At 48.1% G+C, this 25769-nt stretch overlaps 1 protein-coding gene and 1 long non-coding RNA gene across 6 annotated transcripts in view; one reads left to right on the top strand and one right to left on the bottom strand.

Moving 5' to 3' along the window:
• BTBD11 (BTB domain containing 11) overlaps window positions 1-25769 on the top strand; it is a 312839-nt gene that overhangs the window by 235034 nt on the left and 52036 nt on the right. The window lies entirely within an intron of this gene.
• Window positions 3448-5602, bottom strand: LOC115304642. The gene is made up of 3 exons (XR_003914533.1): window positions 5399-5602; window positions 5003-5227; window positions 3448-3524 (listed from the first exon to the last, which is right to left on the bottom strand). It is a non-coding gene; the product is annotated as an uncharacterized LOC115304642 (long non-coding RNA).

Genomic DNA, 25769 nt, shown 5'->3' with positions numbered 1-25769 from the left:
AAAGCACATCTCTGCTTTTTCACATCACAGGGCTCTCTGTTTCCCACCCTGTAGTCCGGTCTCTCCTCCAACAGGGTGGGGATTGTTCTTGGGCCACTCAGGGACCGCCGTCCATGGGGGCTCGTATTTATCCAAAGCAAAAGAAATAAAGGAAATCACCCAACTGAGTCAAAACCTGGGTCTGAATGCGAAACACAGGAAACTCAGAGGTGTGTGTGTGCGCATGTGTGTGCACTGTCCTGACTTCATGTGCAATCTTCCAGGTGGCCATTGTCACTCTTTTTTTTTTCTTTCCCCCCCTGGCTCTATTGAGAGATAATTGACCTAGAACATTGTGGATCTTTAAGGTCCACAGGGTGTTGGTTTGATATATATTGCAACGCGATGACCACCTTTAAGAGCGTTGGCTCATACCTCCATCCAACGTGATGGCCATTTCTCTTTGGTGGTGAGACCATTTTAGACCCACTCTCTGAGCAACTTTCAGAACTAAGTCGTCTTAGAACAGGCAGTTTCTGCCCTTGGAGCAGTATGTCCCCAGGTCCCCCGCCCTCTTGCCCCTGGTAACCACCAGTCTACTCTCCGTTTCTCTGAGCTCGATTCAGAGTCCACATATTACATGAGAGCACACAGTATTTGTCTTTCTCTCTGACTTATTTAACTTAGCATAGTGTCCTCAAGGTCCATCCAAAGTTGTTGCAAATACTAGGCTTTCCTTCTTTCTCGTGGCTGAATAATATTCCATTACGTACAATTATATTTTTTTTCACATCTTTCTCCGTTCATCCGTTGACAGATACTTAGGTTGTTTCTGTATCTTGGCTATTGTGACTAATGCTTTAGTTGACCGTGGGGGTGCAGATGTCTCTTTGAAATCCTGTTTTCCTTTCCTTTGGATATCGACCCACAAGTGGGATTAGTGTATCATATGCTAGTTCTGTTTTTAATTTTCTGAGGAACTTTCACACTGTTTTCTATGGTGGAATGGTGCTATGCCAGTATTATTTCCACCAAGAGTGCCCACGGGCACCCTTTTCTCTACATCCTCACCAACACTTGTTATTTCTTAGCTTTTTGATGCTGGCCATTTTAACAAATGTGTGCTAATAACTCATGATTTTGAATTGCATTTCTGAGCACGAAGGGTTTCTAAACAGTTTGGGGGGTCCCCCCCTTAATGTGTGAGGTCTCTGAGTTCTTGGGTGTCTGTGTTTCTGGCTGTGAGATCTTTGAATTGCTGGGAAGTCTGTGTCACTGTGTCTGGGCTGTTGGCAGGTCTGTGTTCATATTTTGAGCTGTCTTTCTGTCTGGGGATCTGTATCCTAGATTTGGGGTCTCCCTGCCATTTGGCATGGTCTGTGCAGGACTGGAAGCCCCTTGATTCTTTGTGGATTCTGCCCCTGGATTTGTGGGCTCCGAACCCAGAATGAGAGTTCTCTGAGCTATTTAAAGAGTCTGTATCAATGTGTGAGATCCATTGCCTGGTTGGAGCCTTTGTTCTTGAGGACCCTGAGCTGGTGGGCTGTTTTCCAGGGTATAAGGTCTCTGGTGGCTTGGGAGTTCATATTCTTAGTGTGTGATTTGTCAGGTCTGTGTCTAAGGTATGTCCATCTTCAGGTCTCTGCACTGTGTCTGTATCTATTTTCAGACTGTGATGTCTCTGAAGTATTAGGGAGTCTGTATACAGACTAAAGCATTCTGAACACTTGGATGTCTGTATTCAGTGGAGCGAAATCTCTTAAGCCAATTGAAGGTCTCTGTGTATGAGCTATCTTTGTCCAGAGTTTGAGAGCTCTGAGAAGTTTGGGTGTCTGTGTCGGAGGTGTGAGTTGTTGAGCAGTTTAAGGGTCTTCGTGTCAGAGTTTGAGGTCTCCAAGTTATCTGTTAAATGTCTCACGTCCATCTGCTATTGGAGATTTGTGAGGAAGATTGGAGTTTCTTTTTTGTAGTCTGCGTTTCAAGATATGAATCTAAACTATGTAGAACAACTCATACAAGTCAGTACCAAAAAAGCAATCTGATTGTAAGGTGGGCAGAGGACCTGAATAGGCATGTTCCCAAAGAGGACGTCCAGCTGGCCCGCGAGCACGTGAAGAGTGGTCCTTCATCACTCCTCATCCAGGAAATGCACATCAGAACCCCAACGAGATGTCCCCTCTCACCAGCCACAATGACTATTCACAAAAGACAGGAAACAAGTGTCCACGAGGGTATGGAGGAAAAGGAACCCACCTGCAGTGTTGGTGGAAATGCACACTGCTGCAGCCACCATGGAAGACAGTATGGAGGGGCCTTCCAAAAATTAAAATTAGGGTTACCACAGGATACAGCAGTGCCACGTTGCTGGGTACCCATCCGAAAAAGCAAAACTACGAATTGGAAAAAAAATATATGCACCCCTATGTTTACTGTACATTATTTACAAGCTAAAATACGGAGACAACCTATGTCCATCGATGGATGAATGGATAATGAAGATGCGGTGTGTGTACCTAGTGGAATACTATGTGGCCGTAAAAACCAAGGAAATCTCGGTTTATAACAACATGGACAGACCTTGAGGGTATAATGCTCAGTGAAATGAGTCAGAGAGAGACAAATACCACATGATTTCACTTATATGTGGAATCTAGGGGGGAAAAACCCAGATTCGTAGATACAAAAAACAGATTAGTGGTTGCCAGCAGAGAGGGTGATGGGGCAGTGGGCAAAATGGGTAAAGGGGATTAGTGAAAAGTACAGACTGCTGGGGTGCCTGGGTGGCTCAGTGGGGTAAGTGTCTGACTTTGGCTCAGGTCATGACCTCACAGTCCATGAGTTCAAGCCCTACATTGGCCGCTGTGCTGACAGCCCAGAGCCTGGAGCCTGCTTCGGATTCTGTGTCTCCCTCTCTCTCTGCTCCTCCCCCACTCACCATCTGTGTCTCAAAAATGAATAAATGTTAAAAGAGATTTTTTTTTTAGTACAGGCTTCTGGTTATAAAATAAATAAATCATGAAGATGAGGACTATAGTCCATAATGTGTATTAACTTTGTAAGGTGACAGATGGTAACTACACTTATGGTGGTGACCCTTTCACAGTGTATGCAAGTGTCAAATCGCTGTAGTATGTACATCTGAAACTAATATATCATCAGTCGTGCCTCAATAAATAAAAACAAATTTTAAAAACACCTTAGGACAGGTGCCTGCATAGACTTCAGAGGCCTCACACCCTGAACACATACTCGAGATACTTCAGACTCAAACTTTGAAACCCGCACCCTTCATGAGTTCACAGACCTCACACCTTGAATACAGAACCCCAGAGGCCATAGATTCAAACCTGGAACACAGGCCCTCAAAGAGCTCAGAGACTTCACACACTGAACAGACACTGTGAAAGACTTTAAACCCATACATAGTCACTATTTCCAAATCCCCACTGCGCACCTGGTGAGAAACTGCGCATCCTCTGAAATCCATCTGGCCCAATCCAGTGGCCAGGCTGCAGACATGTCCACCCTTCTGATCTGATTGGGGTCTGCTAGGAAATGGAGGGTTTACAGCATAAAACAGAGCCCACTACCTCCACCCCCAAAGACCCAGAGATGCCCTTTGGCCCAGGAATATCCAGGGGCTGATCCAAGTCACCACTGCTGGCCTTTAGTAAATGCTTTACCATATGCTGGGCACTCTTTGAAGTGTTTTACACAGATTAATTAATATCAGATATTCCCCAAATCTTACGAAGGGGGTATGGTTATTATGTCCACTTTACAGATAAGGAAACTGAGGCACAGGTAGGATAAGTAGCATGTACCAGATCATAAGACTAGTAAGTGGTGAAGCCAGGACATGGATTCAGGTGGCCCAGACCCCCAGGCCCATAGTTCTGACCACTCGGGTTTCTGTCTAGGCCATTTCTGCCTGCACCGCCACCCTAGAAATCTAGAATACTTTGTCATCTAGAATAACAGAAGGTCTTGGGGAGATGCTAAGCGGTGATCGTTTATTTAGCACCTGCTGTGTGCCTATTATGTCCCCATTTTACAGATTAGGAGGCTGCTGGTGGGACACTTTATAGACGGAGGTACCAGGGATGAAATCCTTGTGACTTATGCTCCACAGCCATCTTCTGCCCACGAGACTCCCCTACCTGTGTCCTGAGGGGGGCACTTTATCTGCCTGCTTTCTCCCACCCCGTGCCTGCCGTCACCAGCTCGAATCTGACTTGACCTTGAGGCTCCGGCTCTTCTCTCTGCCACAGTCCTGAGTCTGCTGGGTGGCAGGGAAAGTAAGATGTTCCCTTACCTCTTCCTGACCAAGTGCTCCTTGTTTGTCATGTCCTCGGGAGACTTAAATGTCTTCAGGAGGATTGGTCTCCTGAGTCCCATTGCCTAGATCCAAATCCCACCACTGCAGTTAATTAGCTGTGCAGCCTTGGGCATGTTAGTTAACCTCTCTGGACCCTCGTTTCTTCACCCATCAGGTGGCCATAATAAAAGCAGCCCCCCTCAGAGGTTAGTGCCGGCACAAAGTGGGGTCAAGAACATGAAACACGTGCACAGACAATGCCGCTAGTCCTGTAATAGTATTGCTTTATAATGCTCCAAGACTTTGAAGATTTTCTTAGGTGAACCTAAAACAGACTATGTTCCAGGAACATAGTGCTGTCCCATTTTACAGAGAAGGAAATCAAGGCCCTGCAAGATTAGGTAACTCTCCCAGCATCACGTAGATTTTAAGTGGCAGAGTTACAGGAGCCAGATCTCAAACCCAGATGCCCAGAGATACAACCAATTTTTCTGGTCCTCAGCCCTAGACCCAGAATCAGCCCTCTTTGAGGATGCTAATAACTCTCTTCCAGATGCTTCTCTTCCTTATCGTAATTCTGTGGACTGAACATGAGCTTCCAAGGGCCACTGTCCATCTCGGTGCCCCTCATGCAGCACAGAGCTTTTACTGCGTGGCCTGGTGACCTCTCACAGCCACCCCAAGCAGTTTGGTGTCAACACTCACCCTGTTTAAGACCTCAGCCCTGGCCTTCAGGATGTGAGTGTGATGCCCGTGCGCACCTCGCGAACAAGGAGACAAAGGAAGCTGGTTCCGTCTGCGTCTCCAGGTTATTTTTAGTCCCTTATCTCTCATTTTTGACCCCTTTGTCTCCAGAAGGATGATTTGTGTGTAGAAAATATAGTAGTTGATTGTTCTGGCTAAATTTTCATCAAGTTTGGAATTCATTTTCTAAGAGAGACAGAAAATACAGTGTTTCATTAGCTTTCCTAAACTTTAAGTGTAAGACTTAGAAATTCTATTAACTAGACTAACTTCGGTATATGAAAGGATGCACCAGTTTGAAAAAAAATCTTTTTCAGTCTAGGCAACATAGACACATCCACACATAAATTTTCCGACCTCATTTAATGCGACGTGAAGCAGAAATTGCTGTCTCCAGCTTGCAGGAAGATTTGTTCATTCAGACATCCAGCAAATAGGTATTAGACACTACTCTGCCGGGTGCTGTCTTCATGATGTGCAGTCCCCAACACAACAACAGTTGTGTCAGGCAGACTTTATTATCCCGTTTTACAGATAGGAAGGGGCTGAGGCTAATGGAGGTTATGGAACTTGCCTGAAGGCACACTGCTACTGTGAGGCAGATGAGTCCTAGAACTCCTGTGAGGCGGAGGAGTTCTAGAACGGAGGACTTGGCCAGTGGAGGTAACAACACGATCTCCTTGTCTCTCTCCCCTTCGCCCACACATTCATCTTCCAGGTTACCAGGTAGGCTACCAGTTCTGAGCCCAATCTCCAGCCTCTCTAAGTAAACAGCCCTAGAGAAGTGTGGGTTGTTGGGGCTTCGAACAAATGCAAGAACTTGGGATCTCGGTGTCTGTGGCTAGAGTGTCAGTGGCTATTAGCACATATAATTACCTACCAGCTGGCCAAGGTTTCCTGGTGGGAGGCAGTCTGGGTACCAGCTGGGACAGAGCAACTAGAAGTCAAGGATGCTCAGGTCTGATGCTGGGACAGCCATTGATTTTCAGAGTGACCTTGGCCAAATGCTGCTGGAGCGCTCTGCTTTTGTCTTTATTCTGCTACAGTAAAGCCTCACCATGGTGATCGGGTTTATTCAAAAGGAACACCATTTGATGCAGCTGCAATTTGTAAGCTGACAGGGGTGACCCACTTATTCTTCCTTAATTAAAATATCAGATAATGTAAACCTGGGAAATTCAGCCTTTTATTTCTTTTCTTTTTCCTCTCCTTTGGGAGGTGGGCGAGGGAGCCAGTAGAATAAAAGAAAGAACAAATAATACATACTGGCAGGGTTTTACATTTTCTTATTAATAATTGGTCTTGAAACGGTTTAGAAATACAAAGAGTAAATACTGTTTATTTCCCTGTATTTGTAAGAGGCAATTTTTCTGCTCCAGAGTAGGGCTGTATTAAAATAATAATAATAAGGGATGTTGTCAAATCTTATCTTAGCTGATCAATAGCACCTACCAACGGGATATAGGGTTTGTTAAAACCAGGAAACAGTGACTTTTTTGCAAGTGTTTCTTAAATTCAAACCAGATTTTTAGCTTTCCCGGAATGGATAAGTTTAGGGGGTGGTAAGGTGGGAAGGTTATGGACTGGATTTGGGAGACCAGAGTCGTTATGTTCTTTCCTTTACTCTTTTGTTTTATTATCAAGCACTTACTAGGTTCCAGATGTCACTCTCAATGCTCTCTCCTGGGTCTGAGGCTGTGTAACAAGTGACTTCACCCATCTTACAGGACAAGATTCATTCCCTGTAAAGATGGGGGTGACAGCTGCTTCATGGGATGGGAACCCCAGGAGGAAGCCAAGTATGAAAGTAATGAATTGCACCACTGTTTGACCTGGTACTTAAAAAAAAATTTTTTTTTAGTGTTTATTTATTTTCAAGAGACTGAGCATGAGTAGGGGAGGGGCAGAGAGAGAAGGGGACACAGAATCCGAAGCAGGCTCCAAGCTCTGAGCTCTCAGCACAGAGCCCGACACGGGGCTTGAACTCACAATCCTCAAGATCATGACCTGAGCCGAAGTCAGATGGTTAACCAACTGAGCCACCCAGATGTCCCTGATCTGCTACTTTTAACCCTTCTGAGGTCTCCTGGACACCTTGTGAGGTTAACAGGTTTTTGCCATTTTTCCAGTTTGGGTCAAACTGGGTTCTAAGATGAAGTGCCTCCCCCATAAGCTGGAGGTTCAGACTCATTTATCAACATGTATGGGGTGATGGTGGTCCGTGAGGCCCTGTCGGGGGTGTAGAGATGTCATAACAGGGCCACAGCATCTGATGATCACTGAGTCACCCAGGAGACTGGCATCGTGCTGCTGGAGCTGTTGGCCCTCACCCCCATGAACCATCTGTGGCCCTTTAATAAGATTGGCTGTGTGAGGGGACTTCCGGCCCTTGTGTCAGAAGGGGAGATGCTCTCTGTCATTGTCTCCCCATCTGTATGGAACCAGGCCTTGTCCTGGGCTCAGAGGGGACAGGGACCCCAGCACTTAGACACTGCTGGGGAAATGCAGACAATAAACAAGAGTGACAAATGGACAAGATGATCTCACAGAGTCTGAGTGCTACAAAGAAAAGGAAGCAGTGTGGGTAGATAAGAATTGAGACAGGGTGGGTATTCAGAGAGCGCCTTGGGCTCCCAAGGGAAAGGACAGTGTCACATTCCTGATTTAAAGGTGCACTTGGTGTCGTAGGCAGAAGACGGTGGAAAAAACTGGGGGGAAGGGAATCTGGAGCCACATCCACGCCAGCCATTTCCCTCGGTCATTTCCATGTTGACCTCTGAATCCTGACCTGAGGCCTCCCCGTTCCCTCCCTCAGAAGGTCACCAGTGCTAGGCCGAGCACCTGGCCCTGGCCTGGCTCTGTGGGCCCTGGAAGGCTCCCCAGCCTCTCACTGAGTCAAGAGCTGCTCTCTCTTCTTCCTTGGAGTGCCCTTGTCCTTGCCTGACTCTGGAAAATTCCTGCAGCTCTCCGAGGCCTCTCCGGCAGGGCTGGCTTTGGAAGTGAAGCCACAGAATGCCCGTTTCTTCCTCACCTCCAGCGGACATTAAATCCATGCTGCATGCCCCACAGTGACCTGGCGGAGCCACTGCTGTCCCCACACTGATGTCAATGCATTAGCGCCTCCTAGAAGACTGGAAGCTGCCCTCTCCCTGATTCCAGGGGAGTCACGCAGGGGCTAGTTGGTCTCCCTTAACAGCATCAGGGACAGGCCATGAAACTAGCAAGGCTGTCCAGCTCTCAGCAGGCACAGACCAGACACCTTCTGTGTGGCCGACATCCCATGTGTGTCCCCTATGGCGGGGCGCAGGAGGGGCACGTCCCTAAGTAATTACAGAAAATTCTGGTAACTGTTCTAATACAGGGTGTGAAGATCTGGCTCGGGGAGGGCTGGAAACACAGGAGGTCCCTTCGACCTGAATGCTGATGAATGAGCAGACTGATCAGGTGGAGACAGCTGAAGAGAGGAGAGGAAGGGAAGTTAGTCTGCGAGGAGGGGACCACATATGACCCGCCTTAGGGTGGGAACACCTGTTGGAGGAAACCTAGGGAATTCAAACCATTCATTCAAGCACCACCACCCTGAGCGCCCCCTGTGGGCCAGGCTCTGGACCAGGCGCCGAAAACAAGGCTGAGCTCATCTACCTGATATGCAGGACATAGGAGCCATCACAGACCTTTAAGATGGGAGATGTCATCAGATTTGTATTTTAGAAGGAGGGACTGGCGGCCTCGTGGATAATGGGCTGAGCCGCACCGGGGTGGGGCCGGAGTCTAGAAGGTGTTTTGAGAGCCCAGGTGTGAGCTCAAGCAGCCTGACTGAGAGGTTGGGGAGGGCCGGAGACATGGCAGAGGCAGAAGCAGCAGGACTTGGTGACGGATGTGGCTGAAGGAGGGAGGGGTACCAGGCACGGCCGCAGCAACCGTGGGCTGGGGTGCTTAGTGTTTCCTGGGGACAGAGATCCAGTCCAGGAAGATGAACAAGTCCCAGGATGGATGATGATGATGGTTGTGTAACAGTGGGAATGTCCTTAATGCCCCCGAACTCGCACACTTTAAAATGCTTAGAACGGTAAATCTGTGTTGTATATGCTTGACCACAATTTTTTTAAATGGCCGTGGCGTGGTAGCAAATGAAAAGGATGATGCAGGATAATGTGTAAGGTGTCACCCTCGTGTGAAGCATGCACGTGTGTTTGCTGTCCATGCTGGGCTTTCGCTGGAAGGGTAGGTGTGAAGCGGGTAACCAGGGTCACATCTGCACCCACAGAGGGGGTTGCAAAACAAGTGTGTGGGTCTCCTGCCGCTGCTGTAACAAAATACCATGGAGAGGACGTCCTTAAACAGCAGACATGTTGTCCTGGGGGCCAGAAGTCCAAAATCAAGGCCATGCTCCTTCCAGGTTCTCTGGAGGAGGATCCTTCCTTTCTCCTTGCAGCTTCTAGAAAAGCTTCCTTAGCTTGTGGCAACACAACCCCAATCTCTGCCTCCTCCCCCCATGGCCACCTTCTTCCTGTATCTCTGCCCAAATTTTCTTCTTCTTATAGGGACACCAGTCGTGTTGGATTGGGACCCACCCCAGTGACTACATCTTGATTTGCTCACATCTAGAAAGACCCTATTTCCAAGTAAAGTTACATTCACATGGAGGGGGGTGGAGGGTTAGGACATCAACATATTGAAGGGGGACATAATTGAACCCATCACACTGGGGGACAGAGACGGCAGGGAAGACCACTGGACCATTGGATTCTGCAGCATGTGGTAACCTCTTCCCCTCCCCAGATGTTTTACATTAAAGATTCACTTGAGGTTTCTGCCTTGGGAGGGTGTGTAGCTTAGGGATGCTTTTAACAAATAGAGGACATGAGATGAGTAATAATGGATTCAGTTTTGAAAACGTCAAAGTCAAGTTGCCATCCCAGCTGCTTGTCTGCAGAAATCAGAGAGCCCATGTAGGGCTTCTCCACCAGAGCAAGGTTGCCAGGGAGTCAGGCATCCCCGAGCATCTGATAGAGAGGAAGCTGAGCGCAGTGGTTAGGAGTGTAGACCTTACAGCCTGACTGGCTTCAAGTCCTGGCTCGACCATTTACTCTCCGTGAGACCTTCGGCAAGTTGCTTACCTCTCTTGGCCTCAAGTTTCTATATCTGCGAAATGGGGACAATAATATGCCCACCTCATAAAGTTGTAGGAAGGATCAAGTTTAAAACAATATGTATTTATTAGCACCAGGTAGCATATAAACCGCATAGTATAGTTGTGTCATAGTGAATGCACATCAGATATTAGTGGTTATTCTTATTTCTCTGCTCTGGACCAAAAAGGTTACCTCCTGGTTACCAAAAACAATAGCCTCAACTTACTCTGATAGAGCGTGGAAATAAGTATCTCCATGACACGTGGTAGTATAGTATGACACGTGGTAGATCTGGGATATGGACTGTAGCCCAGGCGAGGCCAGGCGTGCCTCCCCCTTCTCTCGCTGCTGGTGAGGCAGCCCCCTGAGGCTGCAGGAAGAGAATCCACCCGGTTCACTGTCTAGGGAGCCACTCTCCCCACCCCAGTGGCAAGAAGGAAATTTTGAAGACCCTCAATGGTTAGACAACTGCACTTTTTCAATGCAATTGAGCGCCCATCACCAGCTACATGTGTGACCTTAAGTGGGGTCAGTAGTGGGAAGAGATCGCAGAAGAAGGGAGGACGTATGCGGACAAAGGCAAATGTAGCTCCTGATTGGCAGGGCCCTGCCCCACGTGGGCAGAAGTTAGGGAAGAGGTTAGGAGGCATAGAATATTCTAGAAGAAAGGCATGTGCAGCATGGACTTTATCTCAGACAGCTGGCTTACTTGGCTAGGGCAGATATCAGATACCTGAGGGATGCCTGGGTGACTCAGTTAAGCGTCCGACTTCGGCTCAGGTCATGATCTCACAGTTAGTGGGTTCAAACCCCACATGGGGCTCTGTGCTGACAGCTCGGAGCCTGGAGCCTGCTTCAGATTCTGTGTCTCCCTCTCTCTGCCCCTCCCGACTCATGCTCCGTCCCTCTGTCTCCCAAATATGAGTAAACATTTTTTAAAAAGTAGAAGACATCATATACCTGGATTCTGGGACCTACCACAGAGCGTGGCACTTAGTTGAGGCCCAGTAGAATGAATGAATGAATGAATGAATGAATGAATGAATGAATGAATGATGCAGAAGGTTGTTACCAAATATGTTGCTGCTACTATAGTAAATGACAACTTTTCCTGGACTCACACAGTTGAGAACAGGCTTCAACATGGAGATGTGGGTAAACAAGTGTGGAGCTCAAAGAGAGGTCACCACTGAGGAGGCCTTTGGGGACAACGCTGGCAGATGGGTGGCCACTGATGTCACGGGTGGGGGTGAGAGGGTCCCAGGGAAGGGACTGAGGAAGAGGAATCACCACGACATGAGAGAAGAGAGGCTCGAGGTCAGAGAAGAGCCCAAAGAACATGAGGTAGTGGTCACCAAGGGAACAGAGACAGAGAGGGGCCACCAGAAACCCAGGCTGCCACGCCAGCTCAGAAGAGGCAGACGAAAGGAGGCCCCCAGGAGTGCCAGCGAGGGACCGCAGCACCCTCTACTTTCTACAGCCCGCTGTGGGCGGAAACCATATTGCAGGCGACCGACAGTTTGCCAACACTTGGAATCTGTTCTGAGCTTTTCAAGTGTTAAAAGCAAAACAGAAACACATTTGATGCCTCACAGCGACACAGACAACTACATCTTAAATGGCATTTGGGGCTCGCTTCCAAATTGGAGCTTCCGATCCCAGCTGGCAGAGGGTGTGTGCTCTGCCATATGGGATCTGGCTTCCTGGGAACGGGGACTTTTTTTTTTGGCTTCCTCTTGAGTCTTTTAAATTTCTGTCCAGGGTGCTTTATTATCTGCCAGTAAATCTCTCGAACTCTAGTTTAAAATATTATTTACACTGGAATATTCTCTTCCCTTAGCAATTAGACAGCCAGTACTTATTACAAAGGCATGTGCTTAGTACAAAGTACTTTGTTCAAAACCAGAACAACAAAGGTGCTTTGGGGAACAGTGAAGGAGCGGGTCCCAATCATGCGGCAAGTTTGTAGGCATCACGATGTCCCATGTGTCTGCCATTTATCCAGAACGAACTTCCTTTTGATCAGCTCATTAAATTGTTCTACAGAAACATTAAGAACCACCAGACTTGGTGATCTCCAAAGGCCTTTCTAGCCCAAAAAACTATTTGGTCTTGTGTCCTGACATTAGATGTGCACCTGGGAATGACATTTTTACGTGGGGGGTAAACTGAGGCATGCAGAAGGTGAAGGACTCGGGTGGAGGTCTAGCTCGTGGCCTCCCCTGTATGTTAGCAGATGATAAAGGAACTAACAAGCAAGAGCCCGCCTGGGCCAGACACTGGGGGCTTCTCAGGCTCCATTCAGCTCTGTGAAGGGACTTGATTTTCCAGTGCACGTCGGAGAACACTGGGGCTCCAGGAGGCTAGAAAACCTGCCCACATCACACGTAGAATGTGACCCATCTTGGATTCGAACCAAATCTGTCTACAGACTCCAAAGCCCTGTTCTTTCTGCTGAAGGGTGTAGCTCCGAAGAATCAACACTGGGAAGTGTGAAAGGAACTTCTAACGAGGCCCACAGATTCATCTTGAAAGGCTCAGCCTCCAACCTTAGAGTCTCTTCGAAATTCAGGTGCAGGGCACCTGGGTGGCTCAGTTGGTTAAGCGTCTAACATCAGCTTGGGTCACAATCTCAAGGTTCGTGAGTCCGAGCCCTGCATCAGGCTCTGTGCTGAAAGCTCAGAGCCTGGAGCCTGCTTCGGATCAGTGTCTCTCTCTCTGCCCCTCAGCCTGCTCATGCTGTGTCTATCTGTCTCTCTCTCTCTCTCAAAAATAAATTAATATTAAAAATAAATTCAGGTGCATGGCAGCCTCTTGTGGGAATCTAACATAGCATCGACCAGTGCCGAAGATCAGCGTGAAGGCTTAACATGGAAATATGCTACCGCATGGCCAAGGACTCTATGAAGAAGACTCAGCCTCACTAGTAATCCTGAAATGCCTTCAAAACCACACCTAGGCATGCCTTTCACACCCATCAGATCAGCAAAAACGTGACCGTCTGATGATAGCAGATTTGAGCAAAGATCTAGAACAGTCAGAACTCCTATATACCACAGCAGGGGACTCCCAATCCACTTCAAGGAAACTTGGAAACACGTAATTCTACTCTTAGGTTTATATCCTAGAGAAACTCCTCCACATGGAAATAAGGAGATATATACAAAGATGTTCCCTTTGTGTTTATAATTGCGAAATAAAGAAAAAGGAAAAGAAACAAGCTGTCTGCAAGAGAAGGGGTAAATGTTCATTCAACGGCATACCAAGTAGCAAGGAAAATAAATGAACCAGACTTACATGTTATTACATAGCCAAATCCAGAAATGTAATATTGTGTAAAAAAAAAACCACAAAAACAAAAAAACCCAAAGCAAGGCAGGATTTGTGTAATGAGCTAACATTTACATAAAGTTTACCAACATGCAAAACAGTCTGTATATTATCAGGAATTTAATAAAAGTAGTAAACCACATAAAGCGTGCATAAGGATGATAAATGTCAAACGGAAGAGATGGCAGGATCTAAGGAAGGTAGATGAGATGATGGAATCAGGAGGGGGGCTGTAGGGGCCTTTGTGATTCTAATGCTTTATTTTTTCTGCTGGGTGAGCTGGTAAGGGAATAGATGGTCATTGTGTTGCTTTTTATTTTATGTGTGCCGAAATTAATTGATTAACAGTAAAAGTTACTTAGCCAGTGTTAACAACAGCAAATTTAGAAGGATATTAATAAACATTATTTTTTAAAATAAAGTGTTAAGTGATTCAAATTTGGGGAACACTGACAAAGTAAGATTAACTAGGCTTTTTAAAAAACCTTTCTCCGTGCGTTTAACATCCCGTGTTTCTTGTAAATCCCAAAGAGAAGGTTATCCTATTTAAATATTTTACCGTAGAACAAGGGTTGGCAAACCGGAGCTGTCTGACACCTCTTTTTATAAATAAAATTGCCCCGGACAAACAGCTGTACCCATTTGCTTATTATATAGCCTGTGGCTGCTTTCACATTTTGCTTTCACACAGTGGCAGTGTTGAGTACTTATGACAGAGACCGTATGGTCCACAAAGCCTAAAACATTTCCTAGTCGGCCTTTTGCAGAAATGACGTGCATGCTGTGCACCGATGTGCTGTGCACCCATCAGAGAGCCTCCTATGGGACTAGTGTCGCGGGGAATGTCGGAATTGTAACACTCAAACCTCGCCCTCGTACCGCGGGAACAGCTGTGTGTGTGCTTGTGAAAATCGTTAAATAGAAGACCGCTAGTTCGAGATTCCTTGGGGGATGGCGTGTGTGCTTTTCTCTTTGAATCTCCAGCACCTAACACAATAGGTAGCGTGTACTTAGCACTTCCCGTGTGCTTTCCTGAGCCGATTTTAATTTAAAAACCATTTGCAAGTGGATTCATTAGCATACAGATTCATGCAAAATGCCTGTAGTTTGGATAAGAGAGGAGTTTAGAAATTCTCCCTCATACAAGAATCCAGGCCTAAGCAGTCGGGGCTGTTTCGGCATCTCCGCCTCAGACTCCGGCATCTTCCCTCTCGGGGCTCCGCCGTTCCTTAGGTGGTGGCTACCTTCCTGGCATGGTACCACGTGGCTGACCACGCCCTCCGAGACCTCCTCTCCCTCGTGGGCAGGGGAAAAGTAGGAGGATAGAGCAGGCCCCAGCGACTGCACACATCACTTCCCCTCACTTCCTGTTGGTCAGCGCTTAGTCATTTGGCACATCTGATGGTCAGGGAACTGGGGAGTTATCTTTCTCTGGACAGCTAAAAATTCAGGTCCTATAACAATATGTGAAGGAGATAAAGGACTCTGAGGGACTATAACCAGTCTCTGCCAAAAAGGGATACATTAAGGGCGTGCCAAAATTAGGGGTGACTCTTCTCTAAAGGATGGGCTTTATTTTCAGCTTTTAAAATAAGCCACGATGCCAAGGCAAGAGATGTGTAATGATGCCTCCTTCTTTTCTACTCAAAATCACACGGCAGCACATTCTGAAATGAGCACACGAGTTTCATTCTCCTGGGTGTTTGTAGCCCTTGCATTTGAGAGACATCTTTTTTCACATATTTGAATGGACCCAGGATTTCTGCTTGGCAGGGAGGCAAACACACTGGGTTTTGCCACTAACTGGCCATCTACCTCTTTTTTTTTTTTTTTTAGTGTTTTAACATTTATTTATTTTTGAGAGACAGAACATGGGTAGGGGAGGGGGAGAGAGAGAGAGAGGGAGACACAGAATCCAGAGCAGGCTCCAGGCTCTGAGCTGTCAGCACCGAGCCAGATGTGGGGCTTGAACCCACAAACCATGAGATCACGACCTGAGCCGAAGTCGGGCGCTTAACCGACTGAGCCAGCCAGGCGCCCCTCTGGCCGTCTACTTCTAAGGAGGAGAGAGCGTCCAGGCCCCTTGGATCTCTCGCAAGGCAGAAAAGATTGGCAGGGAGGAGGACTTGGGAGCGCACTTTCTTTACCTTATCTGAGTCAGGTTAATGAGCCGGCCCTTTTCCGTACTTTGGTAGCAGCATTAAACAGCAAGTAGATACAATTTTTGGAAAAAGATTTCTCCTAGGAACTTTGTGCCATTACATGTTCCATTTGCTGCAATAATAGATATATTTTTTTTTTCTTAGAAAGGTGCACAGAGATCTTGGTGTGACTTATTTCAGCACAGAACAGTCTCAATTTGTTCATCTTTTTGCTACCCAAAAGGAAAGGAAAAACTCATCCACTTGGGGACATGAAGCCTATGAAAAGGAATTTGGCTTTTTTGGGAAAGTGTGTGGGGGAGGGGGGCCGGGGGCTGGTATCCAAGTCAGGCCTGTCGTCCTCTGAATTGTCATTTCACGATTCATTTCTGAAGCCACCATTTTATTGTCACGCTTACAGAATCCTATAATGGGAACTGCTTGATATAGAAGAGACAATGCAAGAAAAAGCATTATTACCCTCGCCCAGGATTTCTCAACCTCAACCTGTCTCAACTGTGGACGTTTGGGGCTGGATCATTCTTTGTTTGGGCACGGGGGTGCTGTCCTATGCATTGTAAGCATTTAATAGCACCAGTCTCCTGTACCTACCAGACACCAGGGACACCTTGTTAATTGTGACCTCCCAGACTGTCTCCAGACATTGCCAGATGTCCCCTGGGTGACAGAAGCGCCCCTGGTTGAGAGTCACCGCCCTACACAAGCCTAAAAGTTTCCATAGAGAGACTGGCTAAATGACCCTAGAGGAAGACAGGGATTCTGCTCCCAAATGCATCTGTGACTGCTTCAGATTAGTTAACCCTTTTCAGGCTTCCAGTTTCCTGATCTTAGGAAGGTTAGGAGTTGGCCCGAGGGCTCTTTTAGCGCAGACATTTAGCACAGAGATGCTCCAAGCCAGCAGCTGTTAGTGGGACTTGTATCTGGAATAGGACTTGAAGGAAAGCAGGATACGGGGAGAGGATCTGATGTGAGGGGCACACAGTGCATGCAGTCGGGAGGTGTGTGTGCCGAGTGGGCGCCAGGCCATGTTGACTGGAATGGTGACAAAGAAGAAATGGCGGTGCCTGGGTGGCTCAGTCGGTTGAGCGTCCAACTTTGGCTCAGGTCAGGATCTCACTGTTCATGAGATCAAGATGCACATCGGACTCACTGCTGTCAGCGTGGATCCCCTCTGTCCCTTTCTCCCTGCCCTTCCCCCGCTTGCACTCTCAAAAATAAAAAGTAAATAAAATAAAGAAGAAATGATTGGGTGATGGGGGAGCTCCCAGGAGGGGTGGTTACAAGTGGGCCTCGGGTCTGAGGACTGTGAGTGGGAACTCATTTATGTTTCTTCGGCACCCAGCCCCGCACCTGGCATCTAGCAGTGACCCAGGCGGCATCAGCATAGAATCGATGTGTATGTGGAAGACCTCTGCTAGAACAGACAGGCAGTGGGTGGGGTGATGAGACCCGGGCTCCAGCAACAGCCTGCCCGGTTCAAGTCTCAGTCCCACCTCCTGCTGGCTCTGTGACCTCAGTGAGTTTCTTAGCCTCTCTGTGCTATAGCTTCTTCTTCTGAAAGATGGAGATAAACTGTGTAGGGTTAAAGTAAGGATTAGATAAGATCAGACATGTGAATGAGTATCTGTGTGTGTATACATATATATTTTACAGGTGTATGTAGGAGATTACATTATATATATATATATATATATATATATATATATATATGTATGTGTATGTATGTAAAATAAAAATAGTTCCAGCACACAATAAATAATATGTATTTGCTATTATTATTATTAGGGAACCAATAAAATATTTAAGTTTCTTTATTTTCAGAGAGAACGTGAGCAGGGGAGGGTCAGAGAAAGAGGAGAGAGAATCCCAAGCAGCCCTGCACTGTCAGCGCAGAGCCCACTGTGGGGCCTCAATCCTACAAACTGTGACATCATGACCTGAGCCAAAATCAAGAGTCGGACACTTAACCGACTGAGCCACCCAAGCACTGGAGGGAACCAATAAACTAGTTTGAGTGTGGAAGCTCTTAGTGTGCCTTGCACGCTGCCTGACAAGAAACAGGTGATCAGAATGAATTAGTGAAGAATTCTTAAATCTTAAATTCTTAATATCTGTCACTGACCACATTCATCCTTAGCTAGCCCTGGGTCCAAACTCCAAGGCCAGGGCCAGGCAGGGAATGACACACGTGGACCCCGCATGATGTAAGAGGACAGAGGGGACCGGGCGCCTGGGCACTCCACACGAAAGCGTTCAGTCTGTCTCCAGACCCCGTGCCGGCCAGCAGCAGGGACTTAGGCCTGCCCTGGCCTAGAGTTTGCCCCTCTGCACCCGCACCCTGCCCCTCTCCCTGCTTCCTGAAATTCTCTTCCAGTCAGACCCCCTGCACCTTGCAGCAAGAGCCGACTGTGGTTTTCTTCGTGGCTCTTTGAAAACCACAAGGCTGCTTTTCAGTACGATGTAGACCAGCAGATTCTTGGCCTCATCCCCCCTTCTCCCACCTCCTCCAGGCTGACCTCCTCCAGGTAGGCGCCCAATAAACTTGGAAACTAGGGCTGGGCGCCTGATGTACCCTCAAGACACCCCCCAAGCCTAAAATAGCAACTATCTCACTCATTAAGAAAAGTTTTGCCCACTTGGGGCACCTGGGTGGCTCAGTTGGTTAAGGGTCCAACTCTTGGTTTCGGCTCAGGTCATGATATCACAGTTTCCTGAGTTCAAGCCCTACATAGGGCTCTGTACTGACAGCACAGAGCCTGCTTGGGGTTCTATATCTTCCTCTCTCTCTGCCCTTCCCCCACTCACACTGTCTCTGTCCCTCTCAAAATAAAGAAACTTAAGAAAAAGAAAGAAAAATTTTCCCGCTCTGCCTCAGTGCGTTGGGCTCACCTGCACGGTCAAAGCTAGGTCATTGGCAAGTCCGTTTATCAGCTGGGGAGGGGGAAATAGTATCTAGTCAGATGGCTGTCACTGGCCACAAGGGAAAATATAATTTCTAACGGGACAGCCATGTGCCATGCCAAAACTCAGTGAGGACAGAAGACGCTGTATCACTAGAAGGAGGGCTGGAGAATGGATGCTGGAAGACGGTGCTCATTGCCACCCATTTCTTTCCCAGACGATCCCCGTGGCCATGAATAAGTAAGAGCAAAGTCAGAGAAACTAAAATGTTAGGATGGAACAGAGAAGAAAGCTGCTGCATAGTAAGGGAGGGTACATGAGCACCAGAAAACATGGGATAAACTCAGAGAATGTCCATGCTTGGAGGCACCCAAGAGCTTTAATAGCCTAACACACCCATTTTATGGATAAGGAAACTGAGGCTATTGAAGGAAATGGGATTTATCCAAGGTCACACGGCCATGACTTAAAAACCACATTCGTGTGAGCCTTTATCTTGGCCCTATTCCCGCCTTACCAGTTGCTTTCAGAACTGGTCTGTGCCTCTCTTTCCTGGCTAAACCTTGACGTGGCCTCAGAATCCTCCTCAACCCCATACTCCAGCCAGCCACACTGGCGCATCAGACTTGGTGCCTGAGATGAATTTTGTTTTCCATGCCTGGTTTATGTGTCATCTCATAGCCAGTTCCTGTAGACATACTCGGGGTGTTGAGTGGCTGTGATGTGTGTGCTGCATTTCAGATGGCTGCCATATGTCCCCACCTTCTAGAAATCCATAGTCTGGGTCAGCATTGCACCTCCCACATCCTCTAGCCACGCGTCTGTATTCGAGCAGGGTCTCCAGAGGAGCCAAAACTGGTTTAGATGCACTGTCTCACTTATTCCTCCCAAAATCTGCACACAGGTACTATCCTCCCCATCTTACAGATGAGGAAATGGAGGCCCAGAGAGAGAGGGGGGACCTTGCCCAAGGTGATGCAGCCAGGAAATAGGCTACACCAGCATATACATCAGCATCACGAGTTGTCTCTGCCACCCTTCAGCGGGTTCCCAAGGATCCAGATAGTGAAACCGGCACCGTTGTCTCCTCCTGGGCATCGTAAATCTCTCTGGCGTGCCACCGAGGAGCGTGAAAGGCCGGTGACCATCCTCAGTTACTACTCTGAGTTAAGGTTATGTCCTCATTCTTTTCCCAAGACACCTCCATTCTCAGTTACGTGGTCACCAGTGGAGCCAGCGACTTGCTCCGTATCCTCCTGTCCCACAGCCTGGGGAGGCAGGGCTCAGTCCTGCTCGCCTGCTGCGGGACCCCAGCACCTGGCCCTGTACCTGCTCGTCGCTGGGACCCCAGCGCCTGGCCCTGTCTGTACCGGCCCATCGCCAGTGTTCCGTGAACAGTACTCGGGAATGAATGAATGAATCATGGCATTTTTCCTTGCCTCCGAGCCTCTTGGGGCAGAAATCTCATCCTGGTGGGCTCTCTGGATCCCCAGCGTGTGGCATACAGTAGGCATCCCTTAACATCAGATTCTGTGGAATTGGGCTGCGACAGAGTGTGGGAGGTCACACGCAAACCCGTGTCTGATACCGAGATGAGACGGGTCTGGCTTGAAATGGAGGTGGGAGGAGCCAAGTGACTTTAGGACAGGATACTTAACTCGTCTTGGTTTCTGCTTCCTCGTCGGTAAAATGGGGGTACAGACGCCTGCTACTGGGGTTCCGGGGGCGGGGGTTTAAGCAGGATGTGAGAATAGGCTCAGGAGTCAGACCAACAGGGTCGAGTGCCAGCTTTACCACCTATGAGCTGCGTGACTTTGGGCAAGTGACAACCTCCATGCCTCAGGTTTTTCATCTGTAAGATAAAGAGAACAGTGCCCAGTCCGTTGGGTTACCTTGAGGAGGAGGTGAGCTATTACATGGGAAATGTTTAGCACAGGTAAAGCTTCCTGTAAACACCACAATTAGAATTAACTAGATTGTGTTAGGAAACTGTAAGTCTTCACTATTTCTCTGACTCCTGTGAATATCTTTAGTCTGTTCCAAGGCGACTGATGGGATCTCTAGCCCTTGGGAGATCATATACATACTATACACCAAATCCCGGGGCCCGGGGCCGGGCAGCCGAGGGGGGTCTGCATCCTCCCAGAGTCCCCCACCACGGCTGAACACCTGCGCCTGCACCCTGCCCCGGTGGGCACTGGCCTCTTTCCTGGGAGCACGGCAAAGTGGCTCCACCCCTCACACCAACCCCCACCCCCAGCCCCTGGCTGACCTCTGGCCACCGCCTCTGAGAAGGGCCTGGGAGGCTGCTCTGCCCCCGGTTGCCAGCCTGCTTGTGAGACCCAGATGAACAAGAACAAAAACCCAGAAGGGGAAGCAGGAAGCATGGGAGCCACGGCAGAGCTATCTTGGGCTCTGGAAGCAGGGCGGCAGTGAGGGCCGGGCTCAGGGCCGCTGGGCTCCACAGCAGCTGGAAGGGGCCTCGGGCGCAGGGAAAGGACTGGAGAAGCGTGAGGCTGGAGGATGGGGAGGTGGGGGACTTCCAGGTGGCCTGATTACATTTCAGGAAAGAGGACCTACAATTACAAAATAGCGGTATAGTACTGAGTATTGGGCATTTATTATCACAACTGTGCTGGATGGTTCAGAAGTTTGATATCTTCATCCTCGTCACAGCTGGAGATGGAGGTGCTGTCGTTGTCATCCCTCTTTTGCAGATGGAAGGACAGGCCCAGAGAGGTTAAGCTACCTGCCCCAGGTATTGAGTATGAAGCACAAAGGATGTGAACTCTGGGCTTGAGCACTGGGTTCCGCCTGCCCCACAGGAGATGGGCTTTGGGTCGAACACTCGGCCCGTGCCTCAGTGTCCTTGTCAATAGAAAGGGAATGATGATAACACCGTCAAGTTGAAGTTGTCAGTTGAAGTGGGAAGAGTTGAGCACCTAGTGTGCCTGCCGCACAATGAGCTCTGCAATAAAGGGTGGCTTCTTTATTCTGATGAGGGAAGGTCATGGTTGTGGGGACTGCTTGGGCCTTTGAGGTCATGCATGGATGCCCTGTGATGGCCAGCACATTGCTAAGCACTGGGCTGTACAGAGTGGTTATTGGGACAGACTCTGGAGCCAGACTGCCTGGCTTTAAACCCTGACTCCTACTTATTAGCTGTGTGACAATGAGCAAGTTAATTAACCTCTCTGTGCCCCATTTTTCCTTGTCTATAAAGTAGATCAGAAACAATAATGCCTTCCTTACAGGGTTATTGTGAGATTTAAACATGTTCATTTTTGTAAAAAAAAAAAAAAGGCTTATAATATGCCTGGTACATGGTAAGAACTAGTAAGTATTAAATCGGCAAACTGTGTATAAATGCTAGTGTCCCCATTTTACAGGTGAGAAAATAGAATGAGGTTAAGTTAGCTGCACAGGGGTAGGTGCACAGCGTAAGCAGTTAGTGAGGCTAGAGCCAGGTGATAAACCCAGGCAGTCACGCTTCTGAGCCCACACCCCTGGGGACGGGCTTCCCAGAGTTAGCCCAGAGTCAGGGCTCAGAGAGCCTGGGAACCGCTGGCACTTTCTAGCACCCATGGGATCAGGGTTGGTCCGGGGTGTGGGGGAGAAAAGAGGGGAGGGGAGCCTGGCCGGGCAGGCCCACAGCCCCCTGAGTGGCTCTGCTCTGCCATTTCCTGCTTGTTGGATTATTCTAGAAACTGTCCTTTCATCAATCGGTCCCCCTTCCTTCCCTTACAGCTTCCCTGCAGAACCTTGCTGGGGATGGCAGCCTCTTGGAGGCCAGGGTTTCCCCACTGGGAGAAGGACTGCCTTTATTCTGGTGGAAATGGTTAGATACAGTGTTGGATTTGAGACCTTAAGAAGCACTGTTATTATAGTGTTCTTCAGTCTCCGAGTCTCTGATTTGCTTCTTCCAAATTCAGCGTGTTCCCTCCAGTATGCGCCTTGCTTGGTGATTTATGATAATGGTGGTGATATGAGATCTCTTAACATTTAACGAGAGCGTGTGCCAAGCTCTGTTTCCTTCTAAGCGCTGCACATGGATTATCTCATTTAACCCACACCCAAAATCCTTTGAGGAAGGTATTACTACGAAACTCATTTTACAGGTGAGAAAACAAAAACAGAGAGGTTAAGTGATGTGCCCCCAAGATCACACAGTGTTAAATAGCAGATCTTGAACCAGAGTTCATGCTCACAACTACAATGTATGCTAGCTTTAAAAATTAATACGTGAGTAAAATGCGTCTGAGGCCTCACCAGCTCCCGTTCCTCACTGGGAGTGCATCAAGAAATCAGCAGACCCCATCAGCATTCTGCCTCAATGCCGACTCCTTCCTACGGCAGAAAACCCGATTAGTTGCTGTGTGTGTGCTCAGGCCTGCGGGCTTCCCGGAAAACATCTCTCTGAAGTCACTTCTTGAAGGGGTGGAAATACCAAGCCAATCTCTTGAGGCCAGGGCCCTTGAGAAATCAGAGAAATTGACTACCTCAGTAGCTGACCTCTTACTTAAATTGATCAGATTTTTTTATCGCATCATTGAAAGCCTCTGGAAGGGAAAACCACAGAGTTGATCATGTTCTGGTGAAGCCTCCGGGGTGACCGGCTTAATAGATTTCTGCATAAATAAGTCCACACTTAGGAAGGCACAGGGGGATCTCTTGGTCTTTGGCGGCAGATCCTTCCGAGGCTTTCCAGAGACAGTAAATCGAGCTCTGAGTCGTGTTTGCAGGAATGCTGCAGGAATTTAAATTTGGCAGAGTTAAATTTTCTAACAGACCAGTTGAACAGAAACCTTTATAGAAAATGTTTCCTACCTGCTTTGGCCAGTAAAATTCAGTAACCAGAATCATTACTTACTTTGTATGACTGAGGAATTCTTGAAAAGCAGGTGTTTCCTAGGGCCTGCTCTCAGGAATAAATGGCAGGTCGTGCATGGCTTACCTTAATACTGCATGCTTCAGGCGCATAACACGAGCACAAGATAGATGTGGTCCAGATAGATAGATAGGTAGGTGGGTAGGTGGGTGGGTAGGTAGATAGATAGATAGATAGATAGATAGATAGATAGATAGATAGATGATAGGTAGATAGAATGAATAACGTAGTCACAGATTGTAAAAGGTGCTAAGAAAAGGAAGGATGAAATTGGCTGGGGATGAGGCACATAAAGACAGGAGAAGGGTGTGCCCTCTTTTACAGAAGGCCTCCTTTGGATGTGACATTCAAAATCATCTTTGAGGGGTGAGAAGGAGCCAGCCCTCCAAAAAACCAAAAGGAGAAAGGGCAAGAATAAAGTCTTCGAGTCAGATGAGACCTAGACCAGTGGAGGGGTGGGAAGGGTGGGAGAGGCGGGCAGGCCCCACCCCTGCAGAGTCCTGTGGTCCATCCTGGGGGAGCTGGACTCTGTTCTCAGTACATGGGAAGGCACTGGAAGGTCTTATTTAAGCAGAGGCATGACACAGTTTTATTTACATTTTAAGCTCACCCTTACCTTGTGTAAGAGACTGCTTTGGACAGAGCAAAGAGTAAAGTGACAGACCAGTGAGGAGGCCCCTGCACTACAGGACAAGAGAGGCTGGCGTTTGGAACCTGTGTATGGGCTGTGGAGCAGGAGGGCAGTGCATGGATTTGGGATTTGGTGGCAAAATCAACAGCTGATGGAATGGACATGAGTGTGGGAGAAAGTTCTGGCCTGAGCACCTGCGTGGACAGTGGTGCCGCCATGGAGACAGAGTGGCTGGGGGGCAGGTTTGGAGGGTGGGGGTGGACGTCTTAAGAAAAGTTGTGTTTTGGACATACTAAATATGAAGGCCCTAGGAGACGTCCAAGAGATGTGCTCAAGAAGGCAGTTGTATAGGGGCACCTGGGCGGCTCAGTTGGATAAATGTCCGACTTCAGCTCAGCTCATGATCATGCAGTTCATGGGTTCGAGCCCCATGTTGGGCTCTGTGCTGACAGCTTGGAGCCTGGAGCCTGTTTCAGATTCTGTGTCTCCCTCTCTTTCTCTGCCCCTCCCCAACATGTGTTTTCTCTCTCTCTCACTCTCAAAAATAAATAAACATTTAAAACAACAACAACAGGCACTTCTGCGTGTGGGCACTTCAGCACGATGGAGACGTGCCGGGTCCCCCTGAGCAGGGTCAGGCTGGGGTGTCAGATCTCCCAGTCAAATCCCAGCTCACTGCTTATGGGCTCTGTGCTTTGGGTAGGTTCCTCATCTCCAGAATGGGTTCCCTATGTCGTGGGCTTGTCGTGATGATTGCATGACTTAATACACGGAAAGAGCTTAGATTTTAAAAGCAAGAATTCCGTAAACGTTAGCTTCCTGTAATAACAATTATCATCATCTTAGCAACAGTAATTTTCTTGCCATTTGTCTCTTTCTAATTAGAATCAAGGACCTCTGTAGCTGGTAAACACTTGTCCTGATGTTCTTGGAATTACTGGCTGCTGAGTCTGGGTGCTCGGGGGAACATGGAGCGGGGTCTGCATCTTCCTTCTCCTAGCCCCCTGCCCTGGTGCCCCCACACAGTAGGTGCTCAGTTACATTTAGCCAGTCACATGGAATTCAGCTTGACTCTAGAAAAAAGAAATGCGTATTTGAGAGAGTCGGTCAAGCATGGAGGATAGCAGAAGAGCCTCAGACACAGATGGGAGAGAGGAAATTGCAAATTCACTGACAATGACAACTCACCGCATCTTTGCTCTTAAGAGAAGGAGGCTCTTGATTTCACGAACCAACCTCTTCCTGAACTGTGAGAAGAAAAGTTTTCCTTACAATTAGTCAAATCTGATGCCTTCCCAAGATCTGCCCATGCACCCCACCCAATCAAGGCTCCAGATATGTCCACACCTGCAAACCCCCACCTTTCCCTCTCCAGAAGCCTCTGTTTTAAGCCCCAGAACCTTGCCCTCACCATCTTTGCTCTGTCCTGTCCATTTGGCCTGAAGCTTCTTTCCTAATCATTTTTGTAGGGAACTCCGATGAAGCCTGCCCCCACACCAGGGGTTTCCTCTCTGACTCTGGAGATGCAGGGGTCCATGGTCTCTCCTCAGGCTCTTTTCAAATCATGGCAGGTGGCTCTGCCCTTCCCCCCCCCAAAAAAAGTTTAATTTCAATTTCAGATAAGCAGTGGATAGTGTTTTCGTATAGGTTTGTTCCATCTAGCATTTGCAACAGTACGTCG

The sequence above is a fragment of the Suricata suricatta genome, chromosome 10 (assembly GCF_006229205.1).
Source record: "Suricata suricatta isolate VVHF042 chromosome 10, meerkat_22Aug2017_6uvM2_HiC, whole genome shotgun sequence".
Classification (NCBI taxonomy): domain Eukaryota; kingdom Metazoa; phylum Chordata; class Mammalia; order Carnivora; family Herpestidae; genus Suricata; species Suricata suricatta.
Note: the sequence above shows the minus strand (reverse complement) of the source record. Positions and strands in the feature narration are given on the sequence as shown.